The following is a 22027-nucleotide window of genomic DNA, read 5'->3' as shown; positions in this document are numbered from 1 at the left end:
CACAAACTAATAGACCATAATGTTGGGGCAATTATTATATATAGCAAAAATTCTGGTAAGTCTACACAATACACACACATATAAAAGTTGGTATAAATTTTTAAACAAATTCAAAATTTAATAGACCCATTAAGTTCTAGTCCATCCCCTCAACTTCCCACTATACCAGAAAAAAAAACAATAACTGATCCAAATAGGTGAGCATTTAAAACACTAGTAAACGTTGTTGTTTATATTTATCAATACATTCTTGAAAAAAAACAAATCAATTTTCATTTCCCCCTTAAATATGTGTGCATGTGTATTTGTGATCACATTTGATAACAGGGAGAGCATAGCTATGTTCTGAGATGTTAAGTTTCATTAGAATTTATTTCATGTTTAAACTAGTCTAGTCTGTGGGAACACAGGAACTCTTCTCTTCATTTTTTATTTCTCTGAGAATTTTTGTTTTCAAGATTTACAATTAGGAACAGCAGCAACAGAGGCAGCAGCAGCGCAGCAGAGCCAACAACATCACCACAACAATCACTCTCTACTCTCACACACATACACTTTCGAATTCTAAAGAAAAAACAGAACTAGTATCACACCATTTGAACTACCGACCATCCGACCGATCTACTAAACCATGGATCAACAAAAAACGACGTCACACGAAAACACTACCGCTAACCGCAAAAGTCGGAAGTTATCTAAACAGAATTATGACGGCAAGACAACAGAACCCCATTCGAAAGGCAATCAACAAACAGACACCTGTTGAATGCGTTTGCTCACACACACCGACACACACACAACGACTCACACACATAGAGAGGAGCAACAGCAGCAGCAACACAACAAACAACGACGGCAAGTGAAGTTTGTTCTTTACACATCCCTCCAAAAACGATGACTGCACGCAAAAACACACATACACACACTCCCACACAGCAAAGCTTCGCCAAGCTTTGTTGTTGTTATTGTAACTGAAAAAGGGAATTCTTGCTCTCAACAACAATAACTAATGGGTGCAACACAACAGCAGCACACACACAGAATAGAAATAGAATTGAAGAGAACACAAATCATCCATCTCACTCTCTCGCTTCCACACTCATCATAGAAAACAAAAACAAAACAAATCATGTGTTGTCTGCTGCCAATATTCTAGGAAATGTCAGTGAACGCCAAAACGCCATATTTCCAATTGCAAAGATGGTCATGCCGAAAAAAAAAACATTTTAACGGGTTTATTAACTTCTCAAATTTCAATTCCAGCCATACCTCCCCCACCCCACACCATTCCCCTCATTAAAACAAATTTCCTATATACGGGCTAGTTTATATCTCTCTGTGCGGGTGTGTGTGTGTGCTACTGTCTCATCTTCATTTTCAAGCAAGTGCATAAAACACTTGTTGTTATTGTTGTTGCTGTAGCCGTTGTTGTTGTATTGAAGAACCTTATCGGAAATATTGTAAACGTGACAACGATCGTTGACAACAAAACGTCAATTCTCTTACCCAACAACTTCTTGTTTTGACATTGAAGCGTTATTGTTTTCTTGTCGTCATGTTTTTTTGTCTGTTGCCATAGTGCTACACTAACAAAAAGTAAACAAAACAAAACTTGTCATCGGTCGTTGATACTTGTTTTGTTTTGGTTTCGCTTTTTTTGCTTTTTGGTCTAAAATTATGAATGCAGAGAGTCTCAAATAGGGAGATAAAAACCCTAATTAAAATTAATTAATAAAAATATAAAAATTGGCATATTCAGCTAGCTGAATTGTAGAAAAATTATTATATTCATATTGCTGAATTAGGGAAAACATTAAAATTTTCAAAATTCAGCTAGCTGAATTGAGAACTTTTTTCATATTTTTAATATTCAGCTAGCTGAATTAAACAATTTCTTTAAATTCTTAATATTCAGCTAGCTAAATCGAGGAAAATCTTAAAAAATTGTAAGTTCAGCTAGCTGAATTGAGAAAATTCTTCATATTTTTAATATCCAGCCAGCTGAATTGAAGAAAATCTTCAAAATTTACAAATTCAGCTAGCTGAATTGAGAAAATTCTTCATATTCTTAATATTCAGCTAGCTGAATCGAAGAAAATCTTGAAAATTCGGAAATTCAGCTAGCTGAATTGGTAAAATTAGTTGTAAATTTACTATTCAGCTAGCTGAATTGATAAAATTATTCGAAATATGTAAATTCAGCTAGCTGAATTTATATCATATGTTGTAAATTTACCATTCAGCTAGCTGAAGTGATGAAATATTTTGTAAATGTATTATTCAACTAGCTGAATGGAGAAATTTCTTCATAATTTTAATATTCAGCTGGCATAATCGAAATTAAACATATAATTTTGCAAATTTAACTAGCTGAATTAATAAAATATTTGGTAAATTTACCATTCATCTAGCTGAATTGATAAAAAATCGTTACTATTTGTAAATTCAGCTATCTGAATTGATAAAATATATTCCAAATTTACTATTCAGTTAGCTGAATTGATAAAATACACAGTAAATTTACTATTCAGTTAGCTGAATTATGAAATTAGCATTAATATTTGTAAATTCAGCTAGCTGAATTCATGATATATGTTTAAAAATTATTATTCAGTCAACTGAATTCAGAAAATTGTTAATTTGTTAACACTTTGTCCAGCTGAATTGAAGAAAACTTCAAAAATTTGTAAATGAAGCTAGCTGAATTGGTAAAATAAGTTGTAAATTTAATATTCAACTAGCTGAATTGAGGAAAATCGTAATATTTTAACAATTCAGCTAGCTGAATTGATGATAATCTTCAAATGTTCTAAATTCAGCTGGCTGAATTGAATAAAAATCTTAATAGTTTTACAATTAAGCTTGCTGAATTCATAAAATATGTAATAATTTTACTATACTATTTGCTGAATTGAGGAAAATAGATTTTTTTTCAAAATTCAGCAAGCTGAATTGTAGACATTTTGAATTAAAATAGCTGAATTTGATAAAATATATTGTTCATATTTCAGCTAGATGAATAGAAAAAAACAATATAATTTAATAATTTAGTTAGCTGAATTAATAAAAACTGTAACAATTTTACTAATCAACTAGTTGAATTGCTAAAATATGTAATAATTTTACAATTCAGCTAGCTTAATTTGTATAGATACTAATAATTTCACAATTCAGCTAGCTGAATTGATATAAATACTAATTACTTCACAATTAGGCTAGCTGAATTAATAAAAAAGTGTATTATTGCATTATTCCACTTGCTGAATTGAGCTGAATATTATTTTTTGGTAATTCAGCTAGCTGAATTTTCAAAATATTGTATATTTTTTCAATTCAGCTAGCTGAATTCATACAAATCTTAATATTTTTAAAATTAAGCATGGTAAAAATCATACAAATGTTAATTTTTTATAAATATATTTTGCTGAATTAACCAATATCTTAGTATTTTCACAATTCAGCTAGCTGAATTGCGAAAAATTTGAAGCATTTCAGAATTCAGCTAGCTGAATTGGTAACAAATTAATTATTTTTACAATTCAGCTCGGAGTGAATCATCTGATAACCCAACCATACACTTTGGGAACCTCTGTCCTATTGTCACTATTCACAAAAAAAAACTCCACTACTACGTAACAATTCAATTGGCACGTAGTATGCGTGCTACAAAAACGAACGACCTTCACATTGAAGTGAATATGAAATTTTTTGGTGCGGCGTTGTCGCTGAGTGCGGCGGTACTTATTTCTTTTTATATTTGAATAATAATCACCACAAAAAAACTAACAAAAAAAGACAACAACAAAAAACTACAACAAAGAAGTGATATGATCAAAAAAAGTCAATGCACTTTTTTCGTGGTGGTGGTGGGGTATATACCCTACAGGTGGTTATATGGAGTGGAATTTTTTTATTTCTAAAAATGGTTTTATAATGATTTGTTGTAATATAATATTTAGCTGCAATATTTAAAAACAGTAGGGGAGCTTTTCATCGCATTAAAGCTGCTGCTATTCTCTTTTACAATAAAGAGATAAAGAGAAGAGAACGAGGGAGAGTAGCAGGCTATACAATGTAACACAGGTCAAGCCGAAAATACGCCCATTTGGCCCTTAATATGTTAGTTTAGGGGTATGATGTCAATGGAGAAAATATTCTACAGAAAATTTCGCTATTGCTCACCGACCACAAGAAATCGGTAGCAGTTATAGGTATCCGGTAAAAATTAACAAGAACTTTGATATGAAAACCGATCATGTTTTATGGGGTTTAGTTCATACTTTCACCGATCTGAAGGGCTTTTGACCCCTAAGAAACCATTTTAGGGGGATATTGAAGAAAATATTCTACATAAAATTCCACTATAGGTCACCGACCAGAATAAATCGGTAGCTCTACTATATATCCATTAAACATTAAGAAGAACTTTGATATAAAAAACAATTATGGTGTATGGGGTTTATTTCCTACTTTACCCGATATGAAGCTCTTTTGACCCCTTACAAGCCACATTAGGGGGATGATGTCAATGGAAAAAATATTCTGCATAAAATTTCACTATTAGTGGAATCGATAGCTATAATATATATCCCGCAAATATCTGCATATACTTTGGTATAAAAACCAATTATATTTTAAGGGTTTATTTCGCAATATTTGCATTATAATGCCTATTTGGTCCCTAATATGCCATTTTAAGCGGATGATGTTAATGGAGAGAATATTCTACACAAAATTCCACTATAGGTCATCGACCACAAGAAATCTCTAGCTATAATAAACACACCGTAAATATGAATAAGAACTTTGATTTAAAATTAAATAAGCTTTAGATGGTTTATTTGGTACCTTTCACGATCTGAAGGGTATTTGGCACCTAATGTCCCACTATAGGGTGATGATGCCAATGGAAGAAATATTCTACACAAAATTCCATTATAGGTAACCGATCACAATATATAGGTTTCTATAATAAATATCCGACAAAAATCATCAAGAATGTTGGTATAAAATTCAATTATATTATAGGAGGTTTATTTGGTACTTTTCTCAATATAATATCTGTTTGGTCCCTAATAGGCCACCTTAGAAAGACGACATCTATGAAAAAAATATTCTACACAATATTTCACTATAAGTTACCGACCACAAGAAATCGATAGCTTTAAAATATATCCAGCAAATATCAGCTTGAACTTCGGTATCGAAATGAAGTATATATTAAGGGGTTTATTTTGTATTATTCGCATTATAATACCTATTTGGCCCTTAATAAGCCATTTTAGGGGGAAGCTGTCAATGGAGAACATATTCTACACTAAAAGTCATCGAACAAGAGAATTCGTAACTATAATATATATCCAGGAAAAATTCGCAAGAACTTTAGTATACAATTAATTCTACGTTTAGGGCGTTTATTTCGCATCTTTTCCAACCTTAAGCAGAAATGGCGCCCAATTTGACATTTTTGGAGGTTGCTGTCAATGGGGAACATATCCTACACAAAATTTTATTATAAGTCACCGACCACAAGAAACCGTTAGCTATAATATTTAGGCCTCAAATATCAACAAGAATTGTGGTATTAAATTCGCATAAAATGTACGGGGTTTATTTCGTTGTTGTCCCAGTAAATAGCCAAATTGGACCTCAAAATGTAAATTTTAGGGGATGGTACTAACGGAGAAAGCATTCTACACTAAATTCCACTAGAAGTCACCGACCACATGAAATCGGTAGCTATAGTATTTAGGCATCAAATATTAGCAAGAACTTTGGGAATTACATTATAGGGGCTTTGTAAGGTACTTTTACCAATATTAAGCCAAAATGGCGCCCAATTTGTTAACTTTGGGGATTGATGCCGATGGAGAAAATATTATACACAAAATTTCACTATAGGTCACCGACCACAAGAAATCGGTGGCTATAATATTTAGGTCTCAAATATGAGCAAGAACTTTGGTATAAAAATAAATTACATATTGGAAGGTTTATTTGGTACTTTTCCCAGTAAATTGGCAAATTGGCGCCCAATATGAAATTTTCGAGAAATAATGTCAATGGAAAAAATATTCCCCACAAAATTTCAATATAAGTCATCGACCACAAGAAATCCCTAGCTATTATATATATCCAGAAAAAAATTAGCAAATATCTTTAATATCAAATTTATTATATGTTAGGGGGTTTATTTGGTACCTTTTCCAGTCTTACTCCGAAATGGCGCCCAATTTCTCATTTTTGGGAGTTGCTATCAATGAAGAAAATATTCTTCACAAAATTTCACTATAAGTCCCCGACAACAAGAAATCGGTTGCTATAATATTTAGACCTCAAATAACAGCAAGAACATTGGCATAAAAATCAATTACATATTAGGAGGTTTATTTGGGGCCTTTCACAGTTAACAGCGGAATTGGCGCCCAACATATAATTTTTGACAGATGGTGTTAATGGAAAAAATATTCTCCACAAAAATTCACTATAGGTCACCGATCACAAGGAATCGGTAGCTATAATATTTACGCATTAAATATCAGTGAGAACATTAGAGAAAAAATCAATTACATATTACGAGGTTTATTTAGTACTTTTTCCAGTAATCAGCCAAATTTGCGCCCAATATATAATTTTTGAGAGATGGTGTTAATGGAAAAAATATTCTCCACAAAATTTCACTATAAGTCACGGACCACAAGAAATCGGTGACTACAATATTTATGCATAAAATATCAGAAAGAACTTTGGTATAAATATGAAATATCTATTAGTTTGTTAATTCGGTATTTTTCCCAGTAATCAGCCAAATTGGCGCCCAATATGTCCTTTTTGAGAGATAATGTCAGTGGAAAAAATATTCTCCACAAAATTTCACTATAGGTCACAGACCACAAGAAATCGGTAGCTTTAATATATACTCATCAAAAATAAGCAAGAATTTTACTATAATATTAATTCTACGTTTAGGGCGTTTTTTGGTACCTTTTCGAGTCTTAAGCCGAAATGGCGCCCAATTTGTTAATTTTGGGGGTTGATGTCAATGGACATATTATTCTACACTGAATTTCATTATAAGTTACCGACCACATGAAATCGGTGACTATAATATTTATGCATAAAATATCAGCAAGAACTTTGGTATTTAAAGTATAGGGGGTTTATTAGGTACCTTTTCCAGAATTAAGCCGAAATGGCGCCCATTTTGTGATTTTTGGAGATTGTTATCAATGAAGAAAATATTTTTCACAAAATTTCACTATAAGTCCCCGAAAACAAGAAATCGGTAGCTATAATATTTAGGCTTCAAAAATCAGCCAGAACTTTGGAAATTAAATGGGGTTTATTAGGTTCGTTTTCCAGGTTTAAGCCGAAATGGCGCCCAATTTGTGTTATTTAAGGGTTGATGTCAATGAAAAAAATATTCTACACAATATTCCTAGTAAGATAAAATTTATTTGTATATACCCCGTAGGGTCCTACTAATAACTTATAATACCCAAATCTAACAGGAACCTAATCACTAACCGGTAATAGATTGCAAAAAAAGTAAACCCCAAACAAAAAATATTCCAATAATGAGTTGGCAGTTATCAGCTGACATGTGTCTACAAAAAATTATGAATTCGTTTCAGTTTATTGACATTTGACTCTAAATGGAATTGAGTTCAAAACAAATCTATTGTAGGTGTTTCATTATCTAGTTTTTTTATTGTCTTTATTTATTTGTGTTTTTTTTTTGTTTAGGGGGAAGTGTTAATTTGAATATTAAAATTAAATTTTGACGGTGAATGATCTATGATTTGTCATCATCATTATCAGCCAGTAATTAGTGTAGACGTCAACGACACTACTAACCAGTATTTAGTTTTGTTTGAAATATTATAATGAGCGGTTCGAGTTGTTTGATCACTTTCGGTTTCGCACAGCAGTCAATGAACTCACGTCGCAAAATTTAGTTTTTTTATTTGGCAAAAAAAAAAAAAAAAAAAAAATGAAAACAAAAGTTGAATAGACCGTTTTGTTTGTTTGCTATTTTTATGGTATTTGATTTCGATTTCTAAGCTGTCCATTGTTCTGCAGGTTATTTATGGCAACAAGATTTTTCAATTATTTTTTTTTTGAATCAAAATCCACTTAATAAACCAATCAATAACATAAAATAAAATCGACAATCATCTCATAAAAATCTTGTCTTGTCTTGTCATGTCACTTGTCCGACCATTTATTTAATAGGTTTTGGGGTGATCTTTGTCCATTTGTGTTGGCTTTTGTTTTAATTTCCTTCCTTATTATTGTGTGTGATCTCTTGACAGCTTTATGACTTATTTGGAATAGTTAAGAGACAAGAAATGGAGAATTAATAATGATTAAGCTGATATTGATCTGGTTTTATTTTGATTGATAATGAAAATCCATGTTTTTGTTGTTGCTCTATTTTAAATTATTGTTTGAGTTTTTGGGAGTTTTTTTCAATATTTAAAATATGTGACTAATGATTTTTCTTGTTCTTAAAATACGTAATAACCTATTGGTCTGCTTAGAACTTTTGTCTTTGGGTTAGTATTTCATATTATTTGCGGTGTGAATGGGTTAATGGGGAATTAGTGGGAAATAAAAATATTATTCGATTTTTAATTTAGAACTAGATTCCAAGAATTGAGGTTATCATTAAAATGTTCTGAAAATAATTCTTATTTTTTTAATTTCCGAGAAAAAAATATTTGGGGTTTATCCTGTACATTTCCCAGTAAAAAGTCAATTTGGTACCCAAGATGTCATTTTCGGGGGGTGATACCGATGGAAAAAATATTCTACACAAAATTCTACTATAAGTCACCGACCACAAGAAATCGATAGCTGTAATATATATACAACAAAAATCAGCAGGAACTTCGATATAAAAAATCAATTCCATTTTAGAGTTTTTTTGGTACTTTTTACAGTGAAATGACAATTTGGCCCTCAAAATGTCATTTTCGGGGTATAATGTCAATGGAAAAAATATTCTACACTAAATTTCACTATAAGTCATCGATCACAAGAAATCGGTAGCTGTAATATATATACATCTAAAATCAGCAGAAACTTCGATATAAAAAATCAATTTCATTTTCGAGCTTTTTTTTGGTACTTTTTACAGTTAAAGGACAATTTGACCCTCAAAATGTTATTTTTCGGGGATGATGTCAATGGAAAAAATATTCTACACAAAATTTCAATATAAGTCACCGACCACAAGATATTCACTAAAAATGAAGAAGAATTTTGATATAAAAAAAAAACATTTTTAGTTGGTTTAAATTGATATCCAAGACACCATTTTCGGGGGGTGATACCAATGGAAAAAATATTCTACACTAAATTTCAATATACGTCACCGAATGGAAGAAATCAATAGCTGTAATATATATACATCAAAAATCAGCAAGAACTTCGATATAGAAATCAATTACATTTTCGAGCTTTTTTTTGGTACTTTTGGCAGTGAAAAGACAATTTGACCCTTTAAATGTCATTTTTGGGGGTTGATGTCAATGGAAAAAATATTCTACACAAAATTTCACTATAAGTCGCCGATCACCAGAAATCGATAGCTATAATATATATTCTTTAAAAATCAGGTAGAATTTTGTTATAAAAAATAAACATTTTCTTTGGGTTTGTTTGGTACCTTTATCAGCCCTAAGACGAAATGACGCCCAATTTGTCTTTTTTGGGGGTTGATGTCAATGAAAAAAATATTCTACACAAAATTTCACTGTAAGTAGCCGAACACAAGAAATCGATAGCTATAATATATACCCATTAAAAACCAGGAAGAACTTTGGTATAAAAAAGAAAATGTTTTAGTGGGTTAATTTGGTACCTTTTTCAGGCTTAAGTCGAGATGGCGCCCAATTTGGCAATTTTGGGGGTTGATGTCAATGAAATAAATATTGTACACAAAATTCCACTATAAGTCACCGACCACAAGAAATCGGTAGCTGTAATATACATCTATTTAAAATCAGGAGGAATTTTGATATAAAAAAGAAAAATTTTTAGTGGCGCTATTTTGTACCTTTTTCAGTCCTAAGGCGAAATAGCGCCCAATTTGTCATTTTTGGGTATTGATGTCAATGAAATATTCTACACAAAATTTCAATATATGTCACCGAATAGCAGAAATCGATACCTGTAATAGATATACATCAAAAATCTGCAGGAACTTCGATATAAAAATCAATTATATTTTAGAGCTTTCATTTGGTACTTTTTACAGTGAAAGGACAATTTGGCCCTCAAAATGTTATTTTCGGGGAATGAAGTCAATGGAAAACATATTCTACACAAAATTTCACTATAAGTCGCCGAGCACAAGAAATTGGTAGCTATAATATATATCCATTAAAAAACAGGCGGAATTTTGACATAAAAATAAAATTTTTTAGTTGGGTTATTAGGGCACATTTTCAGTATTAAGTCTAAATGGCGCCCAATTTGTAATTTTTGGGTGATGATGTCAACGAAAAAAATATTCTACACAAAATTTCAATATAAGTCACTGACCACAAGAAATCGGTAGCTATAATATATATCCATTAAAAATCGGAAAAACTTTTGAGAAGCATCATTACCATTCTTTAGTGGTTTTTTTTTGGTACTTTTCCTAGAATTAAGTTGAAATGGCGCCCAATTTGGCATTTTAGGGGAGGGATGTCAATGGAAAAAATATTCTACACAAAATTTCATTAAATGTCACCGACCACAAGAAATCGCTATCTATAATATATACCCAATATATATCGGCAAGAACTTTGGTATAAAAAGCAATTATGTTTTTTGGTGATTATATCGTACTATTACCAATACAGGGACAATTTGACCTCTAATATGTCATTTTCGGGTGTTGATGTTAACGAAGGAAATATTCTACACTAAATTTCACTATATGTCTCTGACCACAGAAATCGCTAGCTATAATATATACCCATCAAAAATTAGGAAGAAATTTGGTATAAAAAAAGATACATTTTTTGTGGGTTAAATTGGTACATTTTTCAGTATTAAGTCTAAATGGCGCCCAATTTGACATTATCGGGGGATGATGTCAATGGAAAAACTATTCTGCACTAAATTTCACTATAAGTCACCGACCACAAGAAATCGGTAGCTATGATATATATCCATTAAAAACAGGATGCATTTTTTGTATAAAAAGAAATCATTTTTTGTGAGTTAATTTGGTACCTTTTTCAGCCTTAAGACGAAATGGCGCCCAATTTGTATTTTTTGGGACTTGATATCAATGGAAAACTTATTCTACACTAAATTTCACTAAAAGTCACCGACCACAAGAAATCGATAGCTATAACATTTATCCATCAAAAATTAGCAAGAACTTTGGTATTAAAATTAATTATCAAACAAAGGGGATTATTTGGTACTTTTCTCATTATAATGCCTATTTGACCCATTATTTACCACATTAGAGGGATGATGTTAATGGAGAAAATATTCTCCACCAAATTTTACTATATGTCACTGAACACACGGAATCGGTAGCTATAACATATATCCATTAAAATCAAAAGAATTTTGGAGAAAGACAATTAACATTGTTTCCAGGGGTTTTTTAATACAATTTCCAGTATTAAACTGAAATGGCGCCCAATTTGTCAAAGGGGGGTTATTTGGTACTTTTCTCATTATAATGCATATTTGACCCATAATTTGTCACATTAGCGAGATGATGTCAATGGAAAAAATATTCTGCACAAAATTTCATTAAATGTCACTGACAACAAGAAATCCGTAGCTATTATATTTATGCATAAAAATTAGCAAGAAGTTTGGTGTAAAAATCAGTTATCAACAAAAAGGGGGTTATTTGGTACTTATCTCTTTGTAATGTTTATTTGACCATTATTTGTCGCATTAGCGGGATGATGTCAATAGAAAATATATTCTACACTTAATTTCACTATAAGACACCAAACACAAGAAATCGATAGCGTTTATAATTAGCCATCAAAAATCATCAGAAACTTCGAAATAAAAATAAATTCAATTTTGGGGGTTTATTTCGTACTTTTCTCAGTAACAAACCAAATTAGCCCCCTAAATGGTGTTTTCGGTGGACGATGACAATGGAGAAAATATTCTATACAAAATTTCATTATAGGTCCCATACAATAAGAAATCTGTAGCTATAATATATACACATCAAAAATTAGCAAGAACTTTGGTATATAAATGAATTATATTTTAGGTGGACTATTATTTGGGACTTTCGCCAGTATTAAGCTGAAATGGCGCCCAATTTGCATTTTTCGTGTTTGATGTCAATGAAAAAAATATTCTACACTAAATTTCACTATAAGTCAGCAAACACAAGAAATCGATAGGGTATATAATTAGTCATCAAAAATCAGCAGGAACTTCGATATAAAAATCAATTCAATTTTAGGGGTTTAATTGGTACTTTTTTCAGTAAAAATCCGAATTGGTCCCTCAAAATACCATTTTCGTGGGACTATGTCAATAGAAAAAATATTCTACACAAAATTTCACTATAAGTCCCTGACCACAAGAAATCGGTAACTATAATATATAGCCCTGAAATATCAGTAAGAACATTGGAATACAATTCATTTATATATTATGGGGTTTATTTGGTACATTTTCAGGAAAATTACCTATTTAGATTGCAATATGGTACTTTAGGAGGATGATCAGAAATCGGAAACAATTATATATATCCCTCGAATATCAGCAAAAACTTTTTCAGAAAAATCGACTCTATTTTATTGGCTCCATTTCGTACTATTTCCAATACAAGGACAATTTGACCCTATATATGTCATTTTCATGGGTTAATGTCAATGAAGCAAATATTTTACACAAAATTAACTATAAGTCGTCGACCACAAGAAATCGATAGCTGTAATATATAACCAACAAATATAAAAATTGTATCTTATTTTAATGCATTTATTTCGTATTATTTTCAATACAAGGCCAATTTGATCCACCAATATGTCGTTATCGGAGGATAGTGTCAATGAAAATAATAATCTCCATAAAATTTTAGAATTAGTCACCCACTACAGGAAATCGGTAGCTATAATATTTATGCATCAAATATGTGCAAGAACTTTGTTTTAAAATTCATTTATATTTTTATGGCTTTATTTTGTATTTTTCCCAGTAAAATGCCAAATTGGCACCGAACATGTCATTTTCGAGTTATGGTGTTCATGGAGAAAATATTCTAGACTAAATTTCACTATAAGTCATCAACCAAAAGAAATCGGTAGCTATAATATTTATGCATTAAAAATCAGTAAGAAATTTGATATAAAAATCTATGACATTTTAAGGAGTTTAATTCGTACTTTCCTCCATGTATCGCTTTTTGGTGCCTAATAAGTCACTTTAGGGGAATGATGTCAATGAAAAAAATATTCTACACCGAATTTTACTATAAGTCACCGACTACAAGAAATTGGTAACTGTAATATTTTTCTACTAAAAATTCGGAAGAACTTTGGTATAAAAAATACATTTTCTAGTGGGTTTATTTGGCACCTTTTCGAGTATTAAGTCGAAATGGCGCCCAACTTGCCATTTTAGGGGCTTGATGTCAACGGAGAAAATATTCTACACAAAATTTCACTATATGTCACCGACCACAAGAAATAGGTAACTATAAAAAATATCCCGAAATATTAGCCAGAACTTTGGTATTAAAATTAATTATATTTAAATGGGGTTATTTCGTACTTTTCCCAATAAAAAGGCTTTCTGGTCCCTAATATGCCTCGGTAGGAGGATGATGTGAACGGAGAAAATATTCTACACAAAATTTCGCTATAAGTCACCGACCACAATAAATCGGTAGCCACAAAATATAGCCATGAAATCACAGCATGAACTTGGCCATAAAAATTATTTTTCAAAATCGATCAATCTGATTTTTTCATTTGCATTATAAAAAATCGGAAAAACATTGTTTTTGTAAATTTCGAAGTTTTGAATTGTGAAATAGGTGATTAAAATCAGTTCCATTAAATCGAGGTGTGGTACTCCAGTTCCTTCATAAACATGTTTTTGTTGATCTCTACATACAAAAAAATAGTAATAAAAATCACTCTGGGATTTAATAAACCGAATTATGACAACGACCTTTATTCCCGTGCAGTGCATTTATTAATTTTTTTTTTTATTTTTTTTTGTTATAAACATTTATAGCCATTACGTGTAAATTGAATAAAACCCATAAATTTATTCAAAACCAAAACAAAAATTAACATTAATTCCGCCTAGTCAATTAAAATTATTCAGTTTTAATTTCAATTCCACTTTTTTCAAGTTTATCGGCCATTTGACATTAACATTGGTACTACTTAAACGCGATCATTACCGCATTTCATTTTTACCGATTCATCGATATACGAACACACAAAAATTACATGGCAAGGTGCCAATCCACATACCCACCCACACACGGCAAATATGGGTGCCGGCTTTGTAACCGCTTGTAATGATATTTAAATGCACAACGGAAATATATTTAATGTCATGCACGAGCATGTAGATAAGTAAATAATTCGATTGAAAAAATGAAATATTTCCATTGTAATAACGTTTATTTTTTTATTATCTACATTAATAATATGTAGTCGGAATTCAAAGTCAAATTACAAGTGGATACAAAACCCCTATTTTTTTTGTATTTGGGATATGAACTTCAATGGGTGTTGGTTGTCTGCGATGTTTTGAAGTTTTATTTATCTTCAAAGGTCATCATCGTTAGGTTTCAATTCCAGAATATCAACAATTTGTGAAATAGTTATTACTATGTGTTTTAATATTTGCAATTGAAATGGGTCCAATTTGACAAATAGTCCAATTGGACATATTTCAAAAAAGTACCACAAAGCCCCATAAAATAAAATAGATTTTAATAGCAAAATGTTGCTGATTTTTGAGGCATAAATATAAAAGCTATCGATTTCTTGAGGTCGGAGACTTATAGTGAAATTTTGTGGAGAATATTTTCTCCGTTGACATCATTTTCCAAAAATGGCATATTAAGGATCAAATAGGACTTTAATATAAAAAAGTGAGAAAAAAAAAGCTCTAAAAAATAATTAATTTTTTTATCGAAGTTTTTAGTGATATTTTAAGGGTATTTATTATAGCTACCGATTTCTTGTGGTTGGTGATCTATAGTGAAATTTTGTGAAGAATATTTTTTCCATTGACATCGTCCTCCGAAAATCACATATAGAGGATAATTTTGGTTATTTAATGGGAAAAGTACCAAATAAACCCCCTCAAAATATAATTAATTGTATAAGAAAGTTATTGTTGTTATTTGAGGCATAAATATAAAAGCTATCGATTTCTTGTGGTTGGTGACCTATAGTGAAATTTTGTGAAGAATATTTTCTCCGTTGATATCATCCTCCTAAAACGGCATATTAAGGGTCAAATAGGTCTGTAATATAAAAAAACTGAGAAAAAACGCTTTAAAATATAATTAAATTTATACCGAAGTTGATACTGATATTTGATGGGTATTTATTATAGCCACCGATTTCTTGTGGTCGAAGACTTATAGTAAAATATTGTGTAGAATATTTTTTCCATTGACATCATCCACCAAAAATCACATATTGAGGACCATTTTGACCAATTACTGGGAATAGTACCAAATAGACCCCCCAAAAATATAATTCATTTTATAACAAAGTTCTTGCTAGTATTTCATGCATAAATATAAAAGCTACCGATTTCTTCTGGTTGGTGACCTATAGTGAAATTTTGTGGAGAATATTTTCTCCGTTGATATCAGCCTCCTAAAACGGCATATTAAGGGTCAAATAGGTCTTTAATATAAAAAACTGAGAAAAAAACGCTTTAAAATATAATTAATTTTTTATCGAAGTTTTCACTAAATATTTAATGGGTATTTATTATAGCCACCGATTTCTTGTGGTCGGAGACTTATAGTAAAATTTTGTGTAGAATATTTTTTCCATTGACATCATCGTCCAAAAATCACATATTCCGGATCATTCCGTCTAATTACTGGGAAAGGTACCAAATAAACCCTCTCAAAATATAATTAATTTTATAAAAAAGTTCTTGCTAATATTTGAGGCCTAAATATTATATTTACCGATTTCTTGTGGTTGGTGACCTTGAGTGAAATTTTGTGTAGAATATTTTCTCCGTTGATATCATCCTCCAAAAATCACATATTGAGGGTCAAATAGGCATTTTATATAGAAAAGTAAGAAATAAACCCTCTAAAATATAATTAATTTTATACCGAAGTTTTTACCAATATTTAATGGGTATTTATTATAGCCACCGATTTTTTGTGACCGGAGACTCATAGTGAAATTTTGTGTAGAATATTTTCTCCATTAACATCATACCCAGAAAATGTCATATGAAGGCTCAAATTTTCTTTGTATTGGAATTAGTGTGAAATAATGATCAAAAAACTTAATTTATTTTTATACAAAAGTTCTTGCTATAATTTTGTGAGTATATATTAAAGCTATCGATTTCTTATGATCGGTGATGTATAGTGAAATTTTGTCTAAAATATTTTCTTCATTGGCATTAACCCCCGAAAATGGCATATTGGAGGCCAATTTTACCCCTTTTTTGACCAAAGTTCCTGCTGATTTTTAGTGGATATATGTTATAGCTACCGATTTCTTATAGTCGATGACTATACTGAGAAATTTGCCCAATAAAACCCTTTAAAATATAATTAATTTTTATATAAATGTTCTTGTAGATATTTGATGCCTAAATATTCTAGCTACTGATTTTTGTGGTCGTTGACTTTTAGAGAAATTTAATTTAGAACATTTTCTCCATTGACATTAACCACTAAAAATTACAAATTGGGCGCCATTTCAACTTAATACTAATGCGCAATGCGCAATAAATTTAGAAAATTACTTGAATTTTACTTCACTACATTTTTTATATAAATTTTATTATGATTTTTCGACGATTTTTTGTTTGGTCGAATTTTGGTATTTTTGGTAAAATTTCAAAATTGCTCAAAATTTGAAATAAATTTTTCGAACAAAAATCAAAATTGCCGAAATTTTATATGAAATTACACATTTTATTATTTTTACATAATTTTTTTGTCGATTTTTTAATTTTAGTCGAATTTTGTAAGTTTTGGTCGAATTTCAAAATTGCTCAAAATATTAAATAAATATCTAAAATGGCGTAAAATTTTACAATACTACACTGTTGATATTATTTTTACTATAATTTTCGTCGATTTTTTATTTTGGTCGAATTTTTTTTATATTTGGTCGAATTTCAAAATTGCTTAAAATATTAAATAAATTAAAAAAAATACTTAAATTTTAAATTACAATTTTTATGTATTTTTCGTTAATTTTTTATTTTTGTCGAATTTTGTTATTTTTGGTCGAATTTTAAAATTTCCCAAAATATTAAATAAATATCTAAAATTACGTAAAATTTTACAATAATACACTGTTTATATTAATTTTACTACACTTTTTCATCGATTTTTTATTTTGGTCGAATTTTTGTATTTTTGGTCGGATTTTCAAAATTGCTTAAATACGAAAAAATATAGAAATTTACTTGAATTTTATAAAATTACACTTTTTATATAAATTTTACTATGATTTTTTTAATTTGGTCGAATTTTGTTATTTCAGGTCGAATTTCAAAATTGCTCAAAATATGAAATAAATATACAGAAATACTTAAATTTTACAAAATTACAATTTTTATGTATTTTTAATATTTTTCGCAGGTTTTTTATTTTGGTCGAATTTTGTTATTTTTGGTCGAATTTTAAAATGGCTCAAAAATATGAAATAAATATCAAAAATTACCTAAATTTAAAAAAATGCACTTTTATTATTATTATTACAATATTTTTGTTCCCATTTTTTATTTTGGTCAAATTTTGTTATTTTTGGTCGATTTTCAAAATTGCTCAAAATTTGAAATATGTAAAGAAAATTACCTGTAATTTACAATACTACACTTTGATATCACTTGTTTGATATTACTTGTTCTATAATTTTTCGTCGATTTTTTATTTGGTCGATTTTAGTTAATTTTGGTCGAAATTCAAAATTGCTCAAAATATGAAATAAATATCTAAAATTACCTAAATTTTATAATACTACACAGTTTATATAATTTTTTCGTCCAATTTTTATTTTGGTCGAATTTAGGTATTTTTGGTCGATTTTCAAAATTGTTGAAAATATTACAATTGTTTTTAAAATTACCTGAATTTTATAAAATTAAACTTTTTATGTATTTTTTCTACATTTTTCGCCGGTATTCGGTATTTTTGGTCGAATTTCAAAATCTCTCAGAATATGAATTAAATATCAACGACTACCTAAATTTTTACAAAATTACACTTTTTACAAAATTTTTACCATCTTGTTCGTCAAATATTTTTTGGTCGAATTTGGTATTTTTGGTCGAATTTCAAAATTGTTAAAAAAATTTAAATTTCTTTAAAATTACCTGAATTTTACAAAGTTACACTTTTTTATTTTTTCTATATTTTTCGCCGATTTCTTATTTTGGTCGAATTTCAAAATGCCTCAAAATATGAAATAAATATCAACGAATACCTAATTTTTTACAAAAATAGACTTTATATAGAATTTTTACCATATTTTCTGTCAATTTTTATTTTTGTCGAATTAAGGTATTTTTGGTCGAATTTCAAAATTGTTTCAAAAATTACCTGAATTTTACAAAATTCTACTTTTTTGGTGTTTTCTATATTTTTTCACCGATTTTTTATTTTGGTCGAATTTAGGTATTTTTGGTCGAATTTAAAAATCGCTCAAAATATGAAATAAATATACAAAATTACACTTTATATACAAATTTTTACCATATTTTTTGTCAATTTTTATTTTGGTCGAATTTTGGTATTTTTGGTCGATTTTCAAAATTGCTCAAAATGAGAAATAAATATAGAAAATTACCTGAATTTCAGTATATAACAAATGTTTGTATTATTTTTAGTTATGATATTTTGATTTGAATTTTCAATTCAAACTCGATTTTTTTGAGTTTTTAATTTGATTTTTTTAATTATTTTTTTCTGATGACAGGGTCACTTATTTGTTTTTAATTGCAGCTCGAAAGCCAACTGATATTTAATGAGGGCTTTCTGAGCAACAATCAAAATTAGATAAGGACCCGGAATCGCGAACACAAACACACACTTACACATTTTTGTTTTCAAAACTTATTGAAAAATACTTTAACATTTTGAATGCACTTTAATAATTCACTTCACATTATTTTCTTAGACTTCCATGTTAAAAATGGATTTCAATATTTTTGATTTTAAATATGGCTGGCTATTCAGAGCATGTCTTTACGGTATGGGATGCTGTGAATGACTGCATATCCGGTAGTTGATGTCACTTCCGTTATCCTGTTTTTGATGATCACAGAGGCCGCCAAACAAAAACAAGACGAAGTCGGTTGTAACAGAGCTTCGTGTTTGAATACACGAAGTTATGTTTCAACGAACGAACCCTTTTCATTGCCGTTGATATCTTCACCGGTTAGACGATGTTGCCTTGGTCATGCGCACCAATACACTCACATCCAATTATTGACATCTCCATCCAACTGCCTTTGTATGGGAATTTCGTTTCTTATTAGAATGTGGCCATTGTTTTTGTAATTAGTTTCCTTCCGTTTTTTCCCATTGTTGTTCTGTTTGGTTTTTTGTTCCTGTATTGGAATTTGAAAAATGTTGTTGACCAATAAAATTTCATAATCCACGAAATTTATATTCACGAAGTTGTTGGCGTTTTTTACACGAGCTAGGCAATGTTATGGTAGGTCGGAAGGGTTTTCATTTTTCCACGATTCTTAATTTTGAAATGTCGGTGACACTTGAACGCAGGCGCAGTAACCGAAATTAACACAGGAACTAAGGGATGTATGCCGGGGTTTTTTTGGAGGCCTCGTTAGGTCTTCAGGTAACGCCTTTTTTGGAGGTTAATGGCAGAGGCTGTCAAATATCTGAAATTAAACAAAAATTTGTTGTGTGATTTAAATTAATCAGTTTGATAATTCGTTTGTGAAAATTATTGTAAATGGATTTTAAATGAGTTCTAAAAATATAATTTTTTTCTATTTTTTCCCGGAAATAAACCAGAAAAATGTCACCGCAAACTTTTTGACGGCGGGGAAGGTATTTCATTGGGGGATTTCTCCGGGAAAAAATTTACTATGAATAGTTTTAAGAAGTTAATGAATATTTGATATTGAAATTGTAAGGACGATTTTTGGGTAAAAAGAAAAAAAGTTAGGAAAATTAAAATAAAAAAAATAAAATCGACCAAAAAATAATGCCCAAAAAAGTCGACCAAAATAAATATAAAATGTTTCCCATAAAAAAATATGAACTGAATTATATTATCGGCAAAAATATTATTTTCAGTTCTTATAAAACCGACCAAAAATAATGCCCACAATTTCGACCAAAATAGATATTTGAAAAAGAAAAATTGAAAAATCTACTCCCAGAAAAACCAATAATGGCCTAAAATAGTATTAATCAGTTATAAAAAAGCGACCAAAATTAAAAAAAAATGGACAAAAAAAAAACCGTACAAAAAACTTATTTTTTGGGCAATTTTTATTTTTGTCGAATTTTGGTAGTTTTGGTCGATTTTCAAAATGTGAAATAAATATGAAATTTACCTGAATTATGCAAGACTACACAGTTTATATAATTTTTAGAATTTTTTCGTACCCAAAAAATTGGACCAAAACTTTATTTTTGGTCAAGTGGGGAAATGTGCGGATTTTTCTATTTTTTGTAGGGAAAATGTAGGAAAATTATTTTAAATTGGGAAAAATGTGTCGATTTTCGAAAAATAAATTTATTTTTTGGGCAAATTTTTATTTTGGTCGAATTTTGGTATTTTTGGTCGTTTTTTTTTAAATTGCTCAAAATGTAAAATAAATATCAAAATTTTCATAAATTATACAAAAATACACAGTTTATATAATTTTTCGTCCAATTTTTAATTTTTGTCGAATTTTGGTATTTTTGGTAGATTTTTTAAAATGGCCTTGCTGTGACAAAAATATCAAAAAATCACCTAAATTTTACAAAAATTACCATTTTTATGTAATTTTTTCAATAGTTTTCGCTGATTTTAAATTTTTTCAAATTTTGGTATTTTTGGTCGATTTTCAAAATTGCTCAAAATGTGAAATAAATATCAAAATTTACCTGAACTACACACTTTATATAGTTTTTAGAATTTTATAGTCCAATTTTTATTTTGGTATTTTTTTTTGGTCGAATTTTGGTATTTTTTTGGTCGATTTTCAAAATTGCTCAAAATGTGAAAAAATATCAAAAAATTGCATACATTTTACAAAATTACAATTTGTATATAATTTTTACATTTTTATCATCCAATTTTTATTTTGGTCGAATTTTGGTATTTTTGTTCGAATTTCAAAATTGCTCAAAATGTGAAATAAATATCAAAATGCTCGTGTATTTTACAAAATTACACGTTTTGTATTACTTTTACAATATTTATTCGTTGATTTTTTATTTGGTCGAATTTTGGTATTTTTGATCGAATTTCAAAATTCCACAAAATATGAAATAAATGTGAAATTTATTTGAATTTTTCAAAACTGCACATTTTATATAATTTTTTTGTAATTTTTTCAATTTTTATTTTGGTCGAATTTTGGTATTTTAGGTCAAATTTCAAAATTGGTCAAAATGTGAAATTACTATCAAAATTTTCCTGAATTATACATAATTACAATTTGTAGATCATTTTTTCAATTTTTTTCGCTGATTATTTAGTTTGTTTGAATTTTGGTATTGCTCAAAATGTGAAATAAATATGAATTAACATGAATAAAAAAACTACACATTTTGTATAATGTGTTTTCTAATTTTAATTATGGTCGAATTTTGGTATTTTTGGTC

This window comes from Musca vetustissima, unplaced genomic scaffold (assembly GCF_032173495.1).
Source record: "Musca vetustissima isolate MV318-11 ecotype Yass unplaced genomic scaffold, APGP_CSIRO_Mvet_v1 utg8637, whole genome shotgun sequence".
Lineage (NCBI taxonomy): Eukaryota > Metazoa > Arthropoda > Insecta > Diptera > Muscidae > Musca > Musca vetustissima.
Note: the sequence above shows the minus strand (reverse complement) of the source record.